The sequence below is a fragment of the Monodon monoceros genome, unplaced genomic scaffold (genome assembly GCF_005190385.1).
Source record: "Monodon monoceros isolate NGI ecotype Baffin Bay Population unplaced genomic scaffold, NGI_Narwhal_1 Super_Scaffold_16, whole genome shotgun sequence".
Lineage (NCBI taxonomy): Eukaryota > Metazoa > Chordata > Mammalia > Artiodactyla > Monodontidae > Monodon > Monodon monoceros.
The window spans coordinates 77,951,151-77,972,249 of record NW_021703772.1 but is presented as its reverse complement, the minus strand read 5'-3'; the positions used below and the strand labels follow the sequence as shown (position 1 = coordinate 77,972,249).

The following is a 21,099-nucleotide window of genomic DNA, read 5'->3' as shown; positions in this document are numbered from 1 at the left end:
CAAAAAAAAAAAAAAAAAAATTGAAGATAAAATAAGAACTGTATGAATAAGCCACTGTCCACTGTTGAAATAGTAGAGGCCAACCAAGTAAGCTTGTGATCAAATTGGCTTTTTCTAATAACAGTTGTCCTCTGAAGGCTTTCTGAAGGCTCTCTTTCAGACAACTGTCTCTGAACCTTTGTTTTTTTTAAAAAATGTCCCTAGTAAAATGGCTGTGTTGTTACAGCTTGAAGGCTGTGGAATAAGCCTTTTGATCAGCCCTCAGTGATAACCCACAGACTTGGACTTCCTTGTGAGGGAACAACCCTTATTATCTTGTATTGGTAGGCTTTATGTTGGGGGGTTGCTTATTTTTAATAAACAGAGCCCATGCAATCCCATTCATTCGTTCAACAAATGTTTTGTTTGGGGGTGTGCTCTAAGCCAGGCACTGTTAAGATGCTGGGACACAAAGGTGCATGAAGCATCATCTCTGCCTTTGAGGATTAACTGCCGAGTGGGAGAGATAGGCAAGAAAATGAAAATAATAGCCTTTTAAAAAAGCATTTATCATATACGTATGTGCTATGTATATAATGGGCTACTATAGAAGGGTATGTTAAGGTTAGTCTTGTAACATTTCAGGTAAGCTGATAAATCTTGACAAGTTAATTAATATGGCCAAAAGTCGTAATTCATAAAGTACAGACAGAATGAATTCTGTTCCGTGCCTGAATGCTTAAAGATTCAGGTGTGTGTAAGCGTGCCAACCACTTGGAAGAATCTGGTAAAAAGTCCTAATTCCCAGGGACAACCTTTAAGGTGGTAGAGGATTCTACTCTGAAGAGCAATAGACTAGGAGTCTTCCTCCTCTCGGTTGCAAGCATTGGAAACCAAGGAAATGTCCGCTACACTCGCTTTGCTAGAAAGTTGGCAGCCTTCTCTATAAAGCTTATTGTAGGAAGGGATGGCATTGGACCATTAGGACCCAGAATTGGGCATTTAACTGAACTGTTAAAAAAAAAAGGCTTAGTTTAAAAAGCGCTTGTTTCCGAGCATAGGCTTTGGGACGAGATCTGAGTTGGAATTAGGATTTTGCTGCTTACTGGTTGGGTGACCTTTCTAAGCCTGGGTAGACACGCATGTTGTATGAGCTCCAGACCTACCTCTTTGGATTTTTGTGAATATTAAGTGACATTGCTTAGTCCGGTAAAGTTGTGGCACTCAGGGACACACTTCCCAAAAATTGGTTTGTACCTGATTACTTTGTACCCTTTTAATCTGCCTTTATTAAAGCCCTGACTTGAGGGGCTAGGCTGTGGACTCTAACAGGGCTCCTGTGAATCTCACAGATAACTTTAGTGAAATTGTTATCAGCCACAAATGTGAAGAGCACCTGGAATTGAACTGATGATGGCTTACGTTGGCTTTTCCGCCTTAGATTGCACTTACTGACCTTCTTTCACAAATGAATGTTTCCAAAGGTCTGGTCCATTGGTGTGCAGCCTCTACGTGGGTGTTTTATCCTGACTCCTGTATGTTTTGTCCTATCTAGGAAAAAAAGCCTGTTGTTTCAGGGCATTGGATTGTTCCATTTCAGAGCCAGTGGAGGTGTTAGCATCTTCATAATTGGAGCAGAGGACCAACATGCAGTGTGCTACAGTGTGACCACTAGGCAGCTAGTTCAGATGAGAAAATATGTTCAAGATCGTGACCATCTGGGCCTTGAAGAAACTGCAGTTGATGTTTTGTTTGGCTCCAGCTTCTATCTGGGATGGATGGAGTCATTCGGACTTTATTCTGATTCCAGTAGTGGCAAAAAAAAGGATTTGTGTAACTTGTGTAGATGGCCTTCTGTTTGAGATAAGAGCATTGTCCAATAAAAGTTGTGTCCTTGTTTCAAATCGAGAATACAGTGCCACCTGACTCCATCTAGGAAACAAAGTTATAAGTCATTACACGTTGCATTACTCCAGTAACCCCTTGCTGTATTTTTTCTCTAGAAGGTTCCTTATTATCTATTTGATTATCTATTATCTACACAGTAAATCTTGCTGAATCAGACAGAGCTTATGAAACTGAGGCCAGTCCCAAACCAGATCAGTATACTACCACCATCCTGGAATGAGAGCCTAGAATTTTCTGAAGATGCTTTTACACATTTTTCTTTCTTCCTCACTTTCCAGTGAGGAAAATTGCTCTTTTTCTCTCAGCTGATAAATGTCACTTTTGCCCTAAATTTTATAGTGGTATTCTACTTTTTAAAGTTACTGAGATAAAAGAATATTTGATAGAACTGTCAGACTAGTATGATAACATTGTCTGTGTTCCCAGACCCTTGAGGGTTCTTAAGTCTCGTGGGCTGAAGCTATGTGCGTATTTTTCTTGGTGGCCTATTTCCATATCAAATAGGCTTAAGTTTTGGATTTTAGTAATGAAAGTATGAACCCAATCTGTCAGACTTCTTATGCCATTTATTGTAGCCCTTAGTCAGCTTAGGATTGCATGAAAGGAAGTAATAAGCCAACTTTAAGAAGGTCCAGATGAAAAGGATTATAACATGGTACAAAAATATTAGCATGCCCGGCCTAGCCATGTGACTCATTCCTTTTCGAGTATCCACTTTGACAGCTTTTTTGAATCATGCATCAGTCACCATGTTGGTATTTTTGGCAGAGTGCTAGACTTTAGCCTAAGGTTCATAATGGTAACTGCCAAAAGTGAACAAAGAGGAAAATTATAAATGAAACATAATAGCATCACAAACATTTATTTTTTTCTTGAGCAGAAACAAAATTGGGAGTTAGATGATGTCTTGTCCATCACCCCCCAAGAAAGCCACTGCTTTATCCCAATGAAAATAAGACTCTGATGGGTCATCCCCAGTCTTTGGCTATTGCAACTGTGCTTCTTATGATAGTTTCCATTCAAGAGTTTTCCTTCCCAAGTCCTCTCCCCTACGCTAGGAATCATTCTTTTAGGGCTTAAGGTTTTTCTCCTGATGTCCTGGTGACTAAGCTTGCTTTGGGATTGTTCCACCCTGGACTGCATATCGTCCTTCTGGGAAGAAGCTCCGTGCACTTCAAAGGAGCAGCAGATACACAGGGTGTATCCAGAAATAAAACTCTGACCCTTTGTCTCTCTCCTTTTCATCTCTGTCTCTTACAGGCATCATTTCCTTCTGTGCAAACAGACCCTTGTAATCGTTGTCGTCTATCCTGCTGTTAAGTGGTTTGCATCACTGCTCCAAATATGTGCTGCAGTTTCATGCAGAAATCTCCTTCCCCGCAGTTTAATGCTGTGCAGTGCATGTGTACTTTGCAGCATGTGTACTTCACTATGAGAAATAGTCCTAATGGGTATGTTCTTAATGAAATAGTCCCAACATTACTGAATAGTAGGATGAAATACCCAAAGACCTAAAGAAATACAGTCCAAGCTTCTCTCTCCCCATCTCCTTCCTTCCCTCTTCAGAGGAAACATACCGTGAATTGGCATGTGTCCTTCCTATGCACATTTGGCAAAAATAAATTCCAGTTGTTTGAATTTATAGAAATGGTATCATAACCCATGTGTCCTTTTGAATCTTTATGCATTTGGTTGGAGAAGTATTCATGTTGATGCATGTAGCTGTAGGTCAATTAACTTTTGAGTCATATTCATTGAATGAATGTACCATAAATTATTTACTGTTGGTCCTCATTATTCGGGGATTCTAGATTTACAAGTTTGCCTATTTGATAAACACTTATTTATAATCCCAAAGTCAGCACTGTGGCACTTTTGTGGTCATTCATGGATCACAGGGTGGTGAAAAATTTGAGTCACCCGATGAGCAGTTTCCCTGCTGAGGTTGAACAGTTGACGCTCTGCTTCTTGTTTTTGCCGTCTGTCTGCAAGTGTCCTTTCGAGTTCTGTTTAGTGCCACGTTTTTCACATTTTTGTGTGTTTTGTTGGTGATTTTGCTGTGTAAAATGTCCTCCAACCGGAGTGCTGGTGTTCCTGGTCTAGTGTTCCTGAGCACAAGCAGACTGAAGTGTGCTTATGGAGAAAGTATGCTTGTTGGATAAGCTCTGTTCAGTCATGACTTAGAGAGCTGTTGGGTTGAGTTCAATGGTAATGAATCAACAGTATATATTACGGTAACTTTAAACAGAAACGCATGTAACAGTTTTATGTATTGATGTGACCAGAGGCTCACAGAAACCTAACCAGTGATAGGACAGAAACCTAACCCCCTGTAGGATGTACAGGGGACCATCTTGGCTTCAGTACTGAATTTCCAATTCATCTTTGATTTTGGTGGGAGGAATTCTTAATATCCAGCTATTTTTATCACCATTTCCAAAGCCATTGAATGGTTTTGGAAGAAGGGGAAAACTTGTGGAGTCTGTTTGACCTTGTTTATTTGCTCAAGTGAGGATTTCACTCCTTCTACAAGAGTTGCAATGATAATTTTTACCACTGTTTGAGGGCTTTCTATGGGCCAAGCCCTCTGTGAGTGCTACATGTGTATTTCTGAGAATAATCCTGTGGTATTTTAATAATTTACCTAATAAATGGTTGAGCATGATTTGAACTAGGCACTCTTGTCTCCACGGCACACATTCAGCTATTCTGCTATGTACGCTCTTGGTGAAGATGGAGGGTTAGGGGTGAGGATGGAGTGGGCCTGGAGTAGATATCACTTAGGAAGGTGCCATCCCTCAATAACAAGCTGCAGGCGGTGAACCCAAAGGACTGCTTATTGAAAAGGAATGCCACTATTTGTGTTAATTTCTCATTATCAGTAAGGAGAAGCTGCAACTAACGCATAATGAAGGGGGTTCTATAAGCCACCAATAGCATCACCATTCTTCAGAGAGATCTATCTCACTTGTTCCTAGGAAGGCGAATGAACTGAATGAGATTCAGTCCACAGTAAGGTGATTGAGAACAATTGATGTCATTTCTTAGAATCAGTGACTTTTTTCTTATTAATAAATCATCTATACTTTATCTTCTGGAAGTAAATGTTCATGGCCGACTCTGAAAGAGTTAAGTTTATTCTTTGAATCATTGTCTTTCTAACTTTTGACTGCAACTGAAGCTACAATACATTTTACATTCATGACCTAATATATACAAGTTCTATAAATCCAAATAAAAAAACAGTTCCATAAAAGAATACTTATCTTTACTAAATAGATTGTACTCCAGTTTTTATACCACTCTATTCTTTTGAAACATGGTTGTCTTATTTTAGATGGAAAAGATCTGTTATGTGATAATTAAATTCCAGAAATTGTTTGTAATACAATACTGAAGCAACCTGGTCAGGTATCATTTAACCTCCTTACCTCATTAAAGCCCACACCGAAGAAATTGTTTGCTCTTCAGATTTGATCTTTAGTCTCTTCCTTAGGTCCTTGATGAGTTGCCAATGTCTATTCCTTGTGGTTATGCTGAGATTGGAAACATTTGCTTTATAAAATTTTTGACTGCATAATAAACAGTGGAGAAGAATTAAGACTCAAGAGGGTATTGAGAAGAGGCCTTAATTTTAGCAGGTATGTTAATATCTTTGGATCTATAGCCTCATTTTTTCCCCTAGAAATACATGTCTCTGGAAAATACTATACTTACAAAGTAAAAGAAACAGTTTTTATTCTGATAACTTCTGATATATGTCTCCTAGTTTTGCATATGTGATGGGAATCTGGATAATGATAACACAGTTGTGCAAATTTTTGTTTGAAATTTAGCTTGAGATCTTCAACTTAATTTTAAGTCAGTGAAATGCTTCCCCTAAAATAAAAATGAAAAACCAAAATCACATGTCAGCCTTTTGGGGTGTCTGTGCTGAATTGTTTGTAGGTGATTTCTGGAGCTATATTTTTTGCTTTCTTTCAAGCATGCTTTTAAAGTTTCTGATAACTTGATAGATAATTGTCCTCATTTATTACGTCTGTGTTGCTATTCACATCTGCTCCTCTTGACTTCAGTAGGAAAATATATCATAATGGCAGGTGCTTTGATATTTTGTTTCTGTATGCCTAAATTTTACATTTGTAGATCTCACAAGGTAGCACCATTCTCAAATAATCATTACCTTTCCTGGGTTTCTGTTTCACAGTTTAACTATGAGGGCCGGAGACTTAAACCCAGGGATTTTAATCCCAGCTATGCCAGCCACATCCCTAAGATCTCCTGTATTTAATTTAACTTCATCCTCTGCAAGCAGAAATATATACTGCTCTTAGCATCTCAGAGCATTGATGTGGGATAAATTTTGCAAAGAGCTCGGGTAGAAGGAAATTCTTTTATATGTAATCCAGTGGAGAGAGGAATTACATTCCAAGTCTTGTTACTGTAACATTATCAAATAGAACATAACAGTTTACATTCAATGTGAATGCTAAACACGTTTAAAAGTAATTTTTTTTCTACTAATGCAAATAATACATTCTCATGTGGAAGATTAGGAAATGCAGTTTATAAACCAATATAAACATTTCTAATTCCATTGCCCAGAGATAAGCACTATTAACTACTTTGGTGTGTATTGTTCCAGTATGGTTTGTTTTCTTGTGTGCATCCACATCGTGAACATCTTTTCTTTACTTAGAATTTCTGTGTGCTTGCAAACTGTTACAGTGATAGGCATTTCACAGTTTATTTAACTAGTTGCTTATTGTTTGAGTCTCAGGATGGTCTGTCTCTGTCTCTTTTAAATTCCACTCATTGTATGGTATGTGATGAATATCCATGTAGCTGAGTCTTGGCATACATTCTAAATCATTTCCTTAGGATGATGTTGAACACAGTTTAAAGAGGCAGTTCAGAGTGTTAAAAATAAAAAGGGCATTAGGAGAATTAGATTTGACTTTCAACTTTGCCACTAATTGTTGCTGTAACCTTTAAATCACTTTCTTTCCTGGGCTTCATTTTCTTTCTCAGTAGCAGGTAAAATGAGCTAACTCCGGAAGGGAATTTTAATTCTGACTGCAGTCATTTGGGATATTTTACAGCGAAGGAAACTAGGACTAAAATGGACTCCAGTGTCTCTGCTTCTAATGAATTCTGTTTGGTGGTTTACTCTTTTTTTTTTTTTAAGTGATACAGGAGGTACTGAGCAGCCTGTGGTGCTTTGAGTCATAATCTTCAATAATTGATTATGATTAATTGTGTCTGAAGCTAAGCCTGTTCTGACTTCAGGAAACCCCTTCATTGACAAAATTTCACTTACTAAGTTATTGCTTAGTTTAACATTGCTTTCAGAGTTACAGTCTCATCTGCTGATGAATGGAGATATAAAATGTGGGATATCCGTACAGTGGAATATTATTTGGCTGTAAAAAATTGATGTATTGATCATGCTGCGACATGGATGAAGCAAGGAAACACTATGCAGAGTCCAAGAAACCAGCCATAAAGGACCACCTATCATAGAATTCCATTTGTAGGAAATGCCTGTAATAGGCAAGTCTATAGAGTCAGAAAGTGGATTAGTGGTTGCTTAGGGCTGGGCGAGGCAGTGGCCTAGGAGGGGGGTGTTATGTTGGGCCATAGCTACAGGGGACAAGGTGTCTTGTGGAGGTGATAACAGTGTTCTAAAATTGATTGTGGTGATGGTTGCACAACTCTTGAATATATTAAAACTGTTGAATTGTATAGTTTAAATGAATGAATTGTGTGGTATGTGACTGATGTCAGTAAAGCTGTTACCAAGAAACCCCCCCCCCACACAAAAAGTCAGATTCTAAAAACCTTTTGTTTCAAATTTCTAGATGTTTGAATTATAGCTAAATGGAAGTTGATATTAATGTTCTTATGGGTTATTTCCTTTCCTGAGAATCTGTTTGAATCTCAGTGTGGGAGGAAGACTGAATTATAAAGCTCTGCTGTTCCCGTTTGGAGTTTCTTTTGGGGTTTTTTTACTGAGATACTTACTAATCCCAGCAGTTTCTCAACTGTCACCTTTATTTCTCAGGGTTTCTGAAGTGCCTGTAGGAAATACTCATTCTGGATGCTTCTGAAAAGTCAATATTTTGATAGTTTCAGTGGTGGGCTGAGTTTTATATTTGATATCTGATACCTGATAGACCATACTGTTGGTTAATTTTGCCATAGCAGACCCCAAATAGCTTGGAGTTCATTCTTGATCTTTGTTGTTCTTAATGCTGTTTCATTGGAATTCACCCCTTGGGTTTTCTAGGTTATTTGCCTGAGGGTAATAATGAGTTGCTCATGAGGTAGTTGCCTGAAGAGCCTCAGATACTGCTCCTCTACTTGGGTACTTTTTCCTTTTAGGTGTATTAATCATGGAAAAGTGAGTTTAGCCAGGGAAGGCAGAATTAGGGGTAAAAATGGGCTTCCTTGGAAATTTAGACCATGTTTGGTCATTTTCAGTGAAAATTTCACATCCTTTAGGAGTCTTTACCAGATCCATAAACATTAAGGTTAAAATTCAGTCAACAACTTTGTTTTTCCTTACAAAGGTTTACAGGATATGCATGGAGTTACTAAACAGAAGATTTACCTAAGAGGTGAATGAAAGAAAGTGTTGACAGTTTAGTCCTAAGCCTCTCTTGTTCTGCCATTGCACATTCTCATGATAGCGGCCAGAGAGCCAGGCTTTTAAACCAAAATATTAAACATAAAATATATCTTGAGACAATCTAATACAACAAGAACAAATTTGGCAGAATTTCTGAAGCAATTCCATGATGAGTATTTCCAATAAATTAGTCTATTTAGATATATTTTGGGTACTTTTCCTGGCAAAATGGTCAATTGGGCAACTAGAGAAGACTAACTCAGATCTTGGAATTAGCCTGTGACTTTGATCTTATATAAATGCGTTTCTTCATTGATGTTTTTGTTTAGTATCTGAAATAAATCCAGCTTTATTCAAGAAAGTTTTTAGCTGGACTGTTTTCTGTGTTGTTACTGAGTTCCAAGTTGTCTCTCGTGTTGAGTGACATTTGTGAACAACAGGTTCTTGGGAGATTGAGAGGTCTTTTCCTCCCATTTAGACCATCCCTCCTGCAAACCCTAAATATTTTATTTAAGCTGTAAGGATTCAGAAAATTGAGATATAAAATGAAGTACAAGTATTTCTGAAGACTTGTCAGTCCACATACCGTATTGCACACCTACTGTGTGCCCAGCACATAACATGTGATTTATTCATCAGTGAGGATTTATTGGGTGGCCATGGTGTGTTGGGCATTATACTGGAGTATACAGAGATGAAAAGACAATGTACTTATATATTCTAAAAACTGTAATAAAAATGGGTATTAGATGGCAGTCCGGAGGCGGTGTATGGTCTTTGGGGGCAGAGATCGACAAGGAAGTAGCAAAGAAACTGAAGAAAAGTTAACTCCTGAGTTGGAGAGTGAATGATGAGTTGGATGGCTTGGGGTTTGGGACAGGTGGGGAGCAGTTATGGAGGCAGGCACTCTAGGGAAAGGCACAGAGGTGTGGTGGGTTTTGAGGGACGGCATGTAGTTAATATGGCTAGAACATAGGGTGCCTGTAGAGATGACAAGAGAAGTTGTGATACAAGTTATGTTTTACAGTGTTATCTGTGAGCAATCTTAGGATGGCTCAAAGTGGAAAAAGTCAGAATTAGAAAGCCCAGTCACAAGTCTGTGCCGTAATCTGGCAGTGAATGAGTGTGGAGATAGACCAGACAGGCGTCTGTAAGAGTGAAGAAGGGGAGACCTGAGAAGAAAGGTCTTGGATTCAAATTGGTTCTTACTTAGGTCAGGGACTCCTTTGACATTCTTAGGAAAGCTGTGAATCCTTAGCCCAAGAGAAGTCCATAGATATATCTACAAGTAAAGATTAACATGCAGTTCCAGAAACCTATTCACAGAGTGTTGGTGGTTTGTGGATTCCAGGTTCAGAACCCTTGATCGGTAGATGGTAGAGAGAAAAGAATAACTCCATGTTTCCTTGAGCCTGGGAATTTGGAAGATTATTAGTACAGCCAACGCTCTGGGCCCATTGGGCAGAGTATCTTGTGTCACAGAGGGCAAGGATGTATTGAGATTTCCCCTTTAGAGTTAGAACAGTGCATTTGCCTCTGTTAAAGTGTTTGTTGAGCGTATACTTTGTGATAGAGACTGCCTCCTACTGGATTAAGCGTAATAGCACATACCTGACTAGATGCAGGGTCTAGACACACAGACAAGTATGGCTACTAGTAGAGCTGCAGCTTCAAGGATAGTGTGCCCTGGTTTAAAATGCTCTAAGCAATGGTTTTATTTTGCTTGTTTAGTATAGGAGGCTAACTCCTATTCTGTATTGTCAGTTTTGACTTCAGCCATTTAGTAGGCATGTGTGTTCTTAATCTTTGATGAAAATGTGGTTCATTGCTGGAGACTAGTTGAAATGAGTCTGGCAAAAATGTGGATTATCACATCTAAGCAGGTCCTATTTCTACACACTTAATGCCTTTCCACTCAGATGTGCCATATTTTAGTTGACAAAGTTCTTAAGCAACAATTTCAGCATCTGAGGAGTCACTGGAGTATTTCTTGGATCCCCAAGAGCATTGAGAATTTGTAAGACGGGTTGGAAAGGGATTGTGAAATCAGTCTGTCTTCCAGATGTGTGAGATCATCTCATCTTGCTTCCAAACTTGACCAGGTTAAAGCCACACCTCAGGGCTCCGGGAAGCTGACTATGCACCTGGTTCAAAGAGATTTTGTATTCTGGTTATTCAGCAGCTACTTTGCAGTGCTCTTTGTGATTTTCATCTTAAAGCTCATGGATGAGGGACATTTACAGGATCTGTTCCCTTTGGTCTACTTTCCTGATTCATCCCAATGACTGTAGCCTAAGTGGTCCTGTGGTGACCCTGTTCAACTGAATTGACAGCCAGAATGAACTGTCACACCACTCTGGTCTAGCTGCTTGCTTCTCAGAGTGTGGTGCCAGGATTAGGAGCATCGGCATCACCTGGGAACTTGTTAGAACTCCATGCAGATTCTCAGCCCCAGCTCCAGTCTACATTTTAACAAGATCCCACAAGTCATTCATATGCACATTTAAGTTTGAGGCTTCCTGGACTAGTTTACCTACTGTACAGGAACCTGGGCTCTTAGAGCCCTTTTGCTGAAGTTCAAGGCTTTTTCCATTTATTTTCTACTCAGAAGTGATGGGGAACATCTAGTTGCCATTTTTCATATTTAAATTTTTGTGGAATTAAAGATGATTTAGGGGCGTCCCTGGTGGCGCAGTGGTTGAGAGTCGCCTGCCGATCCAGGGGACACGGGTTCGTGTCCCGGTCCGGGAAGATCCCACATGCCGTGGAGCAGCTGGGCCCGTGAGCCATGGCCGCAGAGCCTGCGTGTCCAGAGCCTGTGCTCCGCAATGGGAGAGGCCTGCGTACCGCAAAAAAAAAAAAAAAAAAAAAAAGGATTTAGATGCCTTTTAGCCTTCTCTTAAGCTTTAATAACTGAAGCTTGTATAATCTCTTTCCTCATAGAGAAGATTGTCTTTTAGCCTTTCATCCTGTAATGCTTCTGGTCACTGTTTCCTAGATGATTAAAAACTTTTTTTTCTGAAATAGGGAAAATACTCTTATCAGGGCCTGGTTGCTACTAAGTGAGCAAAGTAACTCCTAATCCATGATTTTATGTTCCTGCTGTTAAGATCTAGGGACATTTGCTATATTTTTGGTTTCATTTTGAAAGGTTATTTTTAAAGCAGTAATAAGTAGCAACTAATTCTTCCTTGAGAGAACTTCAAACCCCAAAAGTCCTGGCTTCTCTTGTTTCTTAAGAATGGAACAAATTATCACGTGGTCTTTGGACTACCTTTGGGTTGGTTCTTTAGGCTTATTTTAAAAGAAAGAAAGGAAATAAGAAATTAATAAAATTAATAAAGGGAGGCAAGAAGTGAGGGAAAGAAACTAAATTGATAATCCAAAGCAGAACTATTGAAAGTCAGTCACATGGGAAGTGAGAAGTTTGCTATTGGTGATGGTTTTATAAATTTGTTTTTGGGATTCAAAGGAGAATTCGCATTTTCTCTTGATTTTTGAATATTGTAGCTTTATCCACCTCCTGTTTATATAAAAAGTTCAATTTTGGTGAAGAAAAATGTCTTAAAATTGTGTCTGTGGTGGTCTTTTTTTTTTCCTTTTGCTTCAGAGATATATCTAAATCTTTTCCTTTTGTATGTTTTTAGTCTGGGCATCTTTTTTTTTTTTTTTTTTAAATAGTCTGGGCATCTTTGAATTTAGTTGTAGCTCTAAATGAGATGCTCCTTAGTTTTCCGAAATAAAGTATCCAGTTGAGAAGGGGACCATATTCTAGGCAAGTATCTTAAGTCTATCTTACTCAAGTCCAGATTACTACTTACAAAAGCCATGTGCCTGATTGGCAAATAAGACATGGAGGTGCTTGCCATGCAGTTAAATTACGGTCTCCTCACCTTGTGTGGCTTTCATTGTACAGTGATGTCTACTTGCTTATGTTATGCCTTTGATATTTCGTTTTATTGAGTTTGTTTGCATCCCTGTTAATCCTCAAAATTTGTAGGTTTAGGAAGGCTGATAGGTGAAGAAGGTAGAAGTTTGTTTGTGCAAACACTGAATGCTGATTGTCTAAGCCACTGAGACATGTAATTTACCTTCCATTACTGGACATGTACATAGTTAACATGAAAGCATTTCTCTTTCCCTAGGCAAGCACGTGGTGTCAGAGTTAGTGTGAAAGAATGCAAGGATGTGGAACCTCAAGTTTAATGCTTCTGTGTTCCTTTGAACGTTGCCATTGCCCCCCCCCCCTTTTTTTTTTTAAGATGGGAGAAGAAGCTTATTTTCTAAGGACACTGTAAAAATCAGTAATAAAAACTTCATGATGATAGGGCATTTACAACAAATGCTGGACTGTTGGTTATATGCATCTCTTTGGGTCCTTTTGATTTTTGGTAGTTTTGTTCATTTCTTCTTTCCTCCATATTATGAGTAAGGAGTAGAGTATGAAACCTTAGGAGAAGAAGGGTGGATGGAGAAGCATTAGAAGTTCAGTACAGGCATTTGATTTAATTTAGTTAAGTTAGGTGACTAAAGATGTTTTGTCAATATATAGTTATGGCCTTAACATGCCTTCAGACGATATGAGCTTTTATTAGCATTAGGATGGACTGTATTGATTGAAGTGGATTTTCAGAAATAATGTCCAGCATCTATTGATACCGTAAAGAGGATGGCTAGTAAATGATAGGACCTGTGTTGGTCACCTAGGAATGATGCGTTCTGTGCAGAGAAGAGCTGATCAAGAAGTAACACTTTGAACGATTGGAAAGGACAAAATGAAAAATCATTTAAAAACACAAGATGCTGTCTTGTGTTGAGTTGAAAAGTATATTAGGATTCTTGCTGTGTGACAAATTAGGCAAAGCCTAAAGGCTTAAAACAATAGTAAACATGGTTAATCTAAGTTTCTGTGGGTCAGGAATATGGGTGGTTCTGCCTCAGGGCCTCCTATGAGGTGGTAATCCTATGAAGGGGCTGCCAGCATATGAAGGCTTGGTTGGGGCTGGGGGATTTGCTTGAAAGGTGTCTCATTGACATGGTTGGTAAGTTGCTGCTGGCTGTTGCCAGGAGGCATCAGTGCTTCTCAGTGGAGAAGCACTTCCGTAGACTGCTCGCCATTGGGGACAACATGGCAGTTGATTTCCTCAGAGCAAGTAAGCAGTCTGAGAGACTTGGAAACTGCAATATTTTTGATTCCCTAGCCTTGAAATTCCTACACTACCACTTCTATGGTATCCCGTTGGTAACACAAGTCAGCCCTCTTCATTGTGGGTGGTAACTGTACCAAGAGGCTGGGATCATAGGGACTGTCTTGGAGCCTGACTTCCACAGGACGTTTGATTTTTTTTTTTTTTTTTTAAGTCTTAGGTGCCTTTTTCCTTCTAATGGTGAGTCAGTAACACTAACTTACCGCTTCTCTAAGCTCACACATGGAGTAGAGTATTTGGGAGACGAGTTCTCAGTTCAGTGGGGGGAAATCATACACCTCAGGGTAAGGATTCTCCTGTGGCTAATGAAAGTATTTCAGGTAATACAAAGGCATGTACTTATTATTAGCACACGTGACTCGCCTATTAAATTTTTGAGCCTTAAGGTGACTGTAGGGATGAACTGTAGTTAGAGGTCCACCAATGGAGAGTCTAATTTAGTATTTGAGGCAGATTTATGGTTTATAATGTCTTCATTACATGGGAGATTTTTGTGGAAATTTGGTTAGTTGCCTGCCCTCAGATAGCTGAAATAAATTCTTACAGCTACCCATTGTGAATTGATAGTTATTCTCTTTGTAGTTAGTTGGAGCTTTTGGTTTATTTTTAGATTTCTAGTTTGGCATAGCGTCCTATGGGAGAAAGTTTATTACCACATCTGACAAAGGACCTGTGTTGGTAATGAGTCTCATCTCACTGATTTATTTTTGGGGTGCCTTCTACATGTTAGTGACGTTTTCATTGAATTGTGCTCACTCAGTTGATAAAGATCTTGAATTCATCCATTGTGCTCTAACCTTGGCAAGGTTTTTATGGCTGATCTTGCACTTTTGAGAACTTCTTTCCAGTTTCCTCTGGGCAGCCTGAACTGTGGCCATTTAATACCAATTAAATGCAAGGGCTGTTCCTCTCAATGGATTGTGATTAATTACAGCCCATATTCCAGTCATCTGAGACGGAGCTGCTTCCTCTAGTTTCATTGAAGACTGTTTAGCTCCCTTTTCGGTGGTTGTTGGCTGATAAAATCTGAGAAAGAGGCAAATGCTCATTTGAGGATAGGAGGGGTATTTTGATCTCGAGGAGAGGTGTCTGGGGATTGGAAGACATGAGCTCTGTTCTTACCTTACTGCGAGTGTCTTTGGGCTGGGTTGGGCATATACGGGAACATGGTAAGGTCAAATAGCCCTGAACCTGAGTCAGGGGTCAGGGTTCTAGTTCCAGCCTTGACACTAACTGATTGTGTGGGTTGGAATGAATCATTTCATCTCTCTCTGCATAACTGTTCTGATCCATAAAATAAAGAGTTTATACTAAGTTATCTTTATCACCCCTCTGCTGCTAAAATTCTGTTAAAAATGGGCTCCTCTCCTCATGGGTGATATGAAATGTTACAAGACTAATCAAGTTTAATTCTTCAACTTGAGGTTTTGAGAATCAGTCTTTTAAAAGAAGTTCTTTGGGCATTTAATGGTGATGGGAGAAATCTGGTCCCTCATGATGGGTATAATTAATGCAAGATTTTCTCCATGAACAGTTTAGGAGAGTTTGGCTATGTGCCAAAATGTGGATGGAAGGGTAGAATTGGGTTTGGTGTTTCTGAAGCACTTTAGCTCAGTGGGACTTAAATCCTTAGATGGAGATGATTATTTTTAACTCTTAGAAATCTGGGATGTGGGAGTCCAACCTAATTTATGAAGCATGATTAATCCCTATAGTATATTTTTGGACTAAAAATCAGGACATACGATTGAATGAGGGTTTTCTGGGTTTGAGAAGTAGGCTAGGAGGTGTTCTTTGCCTACAAAATTATAGAATTTCCTAGATGTTGTGATTGGTTATGTGGACAGTGGGAACGAATATTTGAAACAATGGTTAATCTATATTAACCATGATTGTGGACATATAGAGGCTTTGCTTCTAGGTACTTTTTCCCTTTGGGGTGATGTTCAGGGTAGAAAACATCTCAATTATATATGTAATAGTCATTAAATACTTCTTGAATGAAGAGACTTAGTGACTGGTTTAGCATTTAAAGAGACAGGTGGCAAAGGGGAATCCTTCCCCTAAATTCTGAAGACTGGGATGAAGGACTAACCTCTTTGAGGCTGGGGCATTGTATTTTCCAAGTCCTGAAGGGGAGATTAACCATCCTGTTTGGCATGTGGGTGAGGGTCTTGGTCATCAGGGCCAGGTAATATTTTTGCTACAAATATATGGATGAAAGTCATTTATTGTCGTCTTTAGCACTCTGACATTCTTGATCAGATAGTACCTTGACAGTTGCAGAAAACTGAATGCTGATCTTCTGCCAGTTGTAAATATGTGAGTTTAGAAGACAGTGTTGTATCACTGGGTTATTTCAGCCAAGGTTTTTGTAAAAGAGGTAGATAACGGCAAAGTCTTTAATGGCTTTACACTTATTCAGGCCTAATTCAGAATATTTAATAACTACAGACACAGACCAGAGGGGAGGGACTGTGAAAATATGCTTTACGATTGATTTTCTGTGGGAACCCCATCACTGCCATTTGTTGAAACCCACTTTCCTTCCATTTGAATATGGTTTTAGATAAGGTAGTTTGCTGCCACATCATCTTCTCTTGGGCCTGCGATCCCATGTGCTAGTTATTTTCCTCAGATTCATTCTCCATTTGCTCTGTGCACCCCTCCTCCCCACCTGGTTCACCTTTATAGACTATATCATAGGGTCCCTTGCTCTCACGACCAGTCGGCTTTAGCCGGTGGAAGTCAGAGAGCAGGAGTGAGTTACCAGCATTTATTCTGCTCCACTCCCTGCTAGGCTATTCTGCCTTTATGCCTTGAGGTGGTCACCACTCTTCACTGTTGGTATAGAACTGGAATTATAGTTTTTCATCAGTGGATGTGAGATGTTATAACAGTTTTATATAATATATAACTGTATATATATTTTTCAGTACATATATATTTATATTGTTTCTCCAATATGTTAAGTCCCTGGAGGACTGAGTTTTATTACTTTCTAGTGCCCAAGAATACTGCTACCTATTTTTGTTACAGAAACTTCTCATGGAGGAAGAGCTTTGAGATCTTGTCTGTTTGCAGTTAATGAAGAAGCAGTAAACTAGTTCTGGAGGCCTGACAGTTGGGGTCCTGTCCACTATTCACTGCTGACAAACAGTAGCTCTTCAGACTGAAGGAATGGACAGAGGCACTGGGGCAGGACCCCACATAACCCTAAATGCTCTCCCCTGAAGATAGGGGGTTATGAGGATTAAGTTATATAAGAGTGTGTGTGTGCTTAGAACGGGACTTTGGCACACAGCAAGTCCTCAATGACTGATTATGATCCAGTCTAATCCATTCATATTATTTCAGATGAAAAAATGGTAGCTGGGAATGTTGAGTTTAATTTGGACAAGGTCTTTTTGACACCTCTTTTTTTTGGTATTCCACTCTGTGTGGGTCATCTAAATTCACGTATACCTGGGACTTAGCTTCTTTGTCCGTCAGTTGGAGATGATCTCGGCTCTTTTTTGACTTCTGTGTCTTTAAGCTTTCAGTGAAAGACACTTTGTGAAGTCTTTAGCTGAATTTAGGGGAGACTTCTTGAAAATATCACCATTTGGCTTTCCCATTTAAATTAACAGTTTAAACACACCTGGGCTGGGTTATATCCCACGTGGCTCCCGTTATTGCTTTGTTATGATTATCTTAGGAGTTTTTTAAAAATAACTTTATTGAGATATAATCCACATACCATAAAATTTACTCTTTTAAAACATAGAATTAAGGGGTTTTTAGTATATTCAGAGTTGTGCAACTGTCACTGGTAATTAATGTTAGAGCATTTTTATTGCTGTTAAGAAAAATCCCTTACCAGCTGGCAGTCATTCCCTAGTCTCCACCCCACCCCAGCCCCTAGCAACTACTCTTCTACTTTATCAATTTACTTATTTTGATATTTCATATAAATGGAATCAATCACATAGTTTGTGGCCCTTTGTGACTTGGCTTCTTCCAACAAGCATGATGTTTTTAAGGTTTGTCCATGTTGTAGTGTGTTATCAGTATTTCATCCCCTTTTAATAGCTGCATAATATTCCATTGTATAGCTATACCCCATTTTCTTTATTCATCAGTGGATGGGCATTTGAGTTGTTCCTACTTTTTGGCTATTATGAATGATGCTGCTTTGAACATTCATGGATATGTTTTTGTGTGGACATACGTTTTCTTGGGAGCTTTTCTTGCTTTCTTTCTATCTGAGGCTTCCAGGGCTCGGATGCTTTAAGCTCTGCATGTATCTCTGGTATTGTCAGAGGAGAGGGGAGGGTCTCTCTGAAGTCAAAAAGATCTGCCCTTGGGAATTCTACTAGGGGTCAGATAGGACTTGAGGAAAGAGCTTTGAGCCTGGGTGTCTGAGGAATGGAGAGCTCAGGCACAGGTGCAGTGTGGCCTTAGGTGATCAACCTGCCAGCTGCCTTATCTGGAGGGGAAGAGTGATATTACTATTGAAATCAATGACCTCCTACGGACACTAGTGAGGATTAATGAGTAGATATTGGCTGTGCTAAGCTCTTCCTTTGACTTCTCTCCATCTCAGAGGCAGCCCTGCTAAAGAGCCGCAAGTAGTAAGATCTATAAGAAGGCTGGACAGATGCAACTTCTCATTGCTTTCTTGGGAATGGGGGGTTACCTTGTGCTTGGTTGGATAGGACACCAGTTAATGTCCAGCATTCTAGGTGGAGAGTATTGGATGTTGGAAACTTTAGAGGCATGTGAGCAACAATTTCAATGAAAGTCTGAGCGTCAGAGGACTGATAGAGACCTTGAGAAGGAAGCAGTGTGGTGGTGTGGAAATAACGTGCCCTTGGGAGCTGCATAGATCTGAGTTAGAATGATGCCTTTGACAATCTCTCTAGAGTTAATCAGAGTGGTGAAGACTACTTGTTAGAATTGTGGCAAGGATGAAATAAGACAGTGACTGTAAAGAACTGTCATAGTGGCTGACACAATAGATGATTTGTAAATGTAAATTAATTTCCTTTTTCATCTGGTCCATTGCTGAGTTTTAGGCAAACTGTCTTCTTGAGAGAGATTGGGTTGGAGGACCAGCCTAGCTTGTAACTGTTAGACTTCATCTGACCTTGGACAAGACTTTAGTTCCCTTCATTAGATCTTGAAGGTCTGCGTTAGTATTAAAATTCTTAGATAGGCTTCTGGTATTATTTTTAGACTTTGTAGGAGTGAATTTATGCTGTTTAAAAAAGAGTTCTTGTTGAAATTTAATGCACTTTTCATCTTCTGTACTGTTTTCTCTGCACCACATGTGGCTATTTAAATGTAAATTAATTAAACTTAAATAAAACTGAAAATTCAGTTTCTCAACTACACTAGCCATATTTCAAGTACCTAAGAGCTACATATGGCTAGTAGCTACCATATTGGACAGTGCAGATATAGAACACTTCCATCATCACAGAAAGTTCTGTTGCTCAGGCCTGTTCTTATTCTGTAGAGTAAGAAGTGGGAACTTCAGTAAAACCTCATTCTTATATTTGTTTGTATCAACCTGTGGCTAGAACTCTCTCATCCCCTCACTTTGGATTGCCAGAATGACTGATACCTGCAGTAATGACCCACAATACTGTTTTTGTTCAGACACACGTTTCTCAAGTCTCCTCAAAGTTTCAAACTTAAAGCTACAAGATACATTTAGCCCATATTTACCCTGTAAAGAATCTCACCAGCTCTCCAGACCTCCACCAAGTCATAGGGATTGATTTGCTTTTGGGTGAAAGTTTGTACACAAGTGTCTTTTCAAGTAGGATCATTTAAAAAGAATGTATTTGAATTGGGTTTGCTGTGAGTAGTATTTAACACTTTACTATCTTTTTGCATTTGTGGAAACATCTAAACTAACATGATACATCGTTTTCAGAATTCCATTGTTTTTCTTAGTGCTGGAATAACTATATACCCATATCCTAATGTGGGCTTATAAACCTGTCAGGCTGGTCACATTTGGATGTAAGTAACTAGATATTTGTAACATGTATTTGCTTTCATGTTTAACCTACTCTTCTGTTTTTCTTTTCTATTTCCTTTTCAGCATCGGCTTAGTAATTAGAACACCTCATGTTTGTTCTATTCCACCATCCCAAATCCCTTTCTTGCTTTCTTATTTATTAAGCATTGTCTGTGTGAATTGCTGAGGATGCAAAAATGATCCCAATGCGGTTTCTGTTCTGGAGGGGCTCCCAGTCCCCTCATGTGTGAAGTGGGGACAGTAATGCATGGTCTGTCTTCCTTTTGCTTTGTCAGTGGATATACTGGAAACTTAAACGTGAGATGCCGTAGACTGCTTATGGTTACACAAATAGCATCTGTTATCAGCAGGATAGGTGGAAATGTGGGCTATTAACGAGAATCTTCATGGAGTGGGTTTTCTGGAGAGAGGTGTGCCTTGGAGCAGGTGAGGGAGGAGAACCTATTCCTGGTGTGAGGGATGACTAGGGAAGGATGGAATGGAAGAGCCATGAAACAAGCCTGGGCAGGGGAAAGGAGGTGAAACCCAGCTGTCTGTCCTGCTGTCTGTGTGTTTTCTTTGGCTCTAGTGTAGGAGAAATGGAAACTGAGGTCAGCAGAGTGATGTTGAGCCCTGGGGATGAGGAAAGGAGATTTGTTTAGAGACTGATATTTTAAAGGTCTATACAGTGAGACCATGCACTAGACACGAGCCATTTAAGCCAGAAGCCAGTCTCCTGCTTCAGGGCAGGTGCTGGGATGTGGGAGCTAGGACAATTACAGCACTGCCTTGATTTATCCCACAGACCATTATCAGTGCCACCATGTTAATGACCTCTGTGACTGTTGGAGAGTCTATTTGCAACAACTTCATTTAAAACTAAGAATGTCTGTGGTGAGGCATATATATTTCCAAATTGTTTTACTGGTCTCAGAGTTAGATATCTGGGCCATCTTGATATGATCAGTGTAGATCAGTGCTTAAGTGAAGTTCATCTCAGGATATGGTTAGTAAGTCCATTATTTGTTTCTTTAGCTCTACATCCTTTAATTTTGCTTTTAAACTTGCATCTAGTATTTTTAAGGGTGTTAACATGTCATTTTAAACTTAGTTTTCCTTTTAAAACCCAAATATTTTGACAACCTGCTAAAGATGCAGTAATGCTAGAAGGGAATGCTTTGCATCAGGTTTAAAAAATGTTAGTCTGTTCCCAGGACCGTGTGTATTTGTGCACGCGTGCGCGAATGCATGCACGCACATGCCATATTCCGAGCTTTGTGTTGGTAAATGGAATTCTAGGAACACTGACTGGAAAGAGAAGTCTTAAATATTTGGGAGGATGACGATATTATTATGCGTTCTGA

At 39.4% G+C, this 21,099-nt stretch overlaps 1 protein-coding gene across 3 annotated transcripts in view; it reads left to right on the top strand.

Moving 5' to 3' along the window:
• Positions 1-21,099, top strand: part of FMNL2 (formin like 2) — a 304,567-nt gene that overhangs the window by 14,322 nt on the left and 269,146 nt on the right. The gene's annotated exons all lie outside the window — the stretch shown is intronic.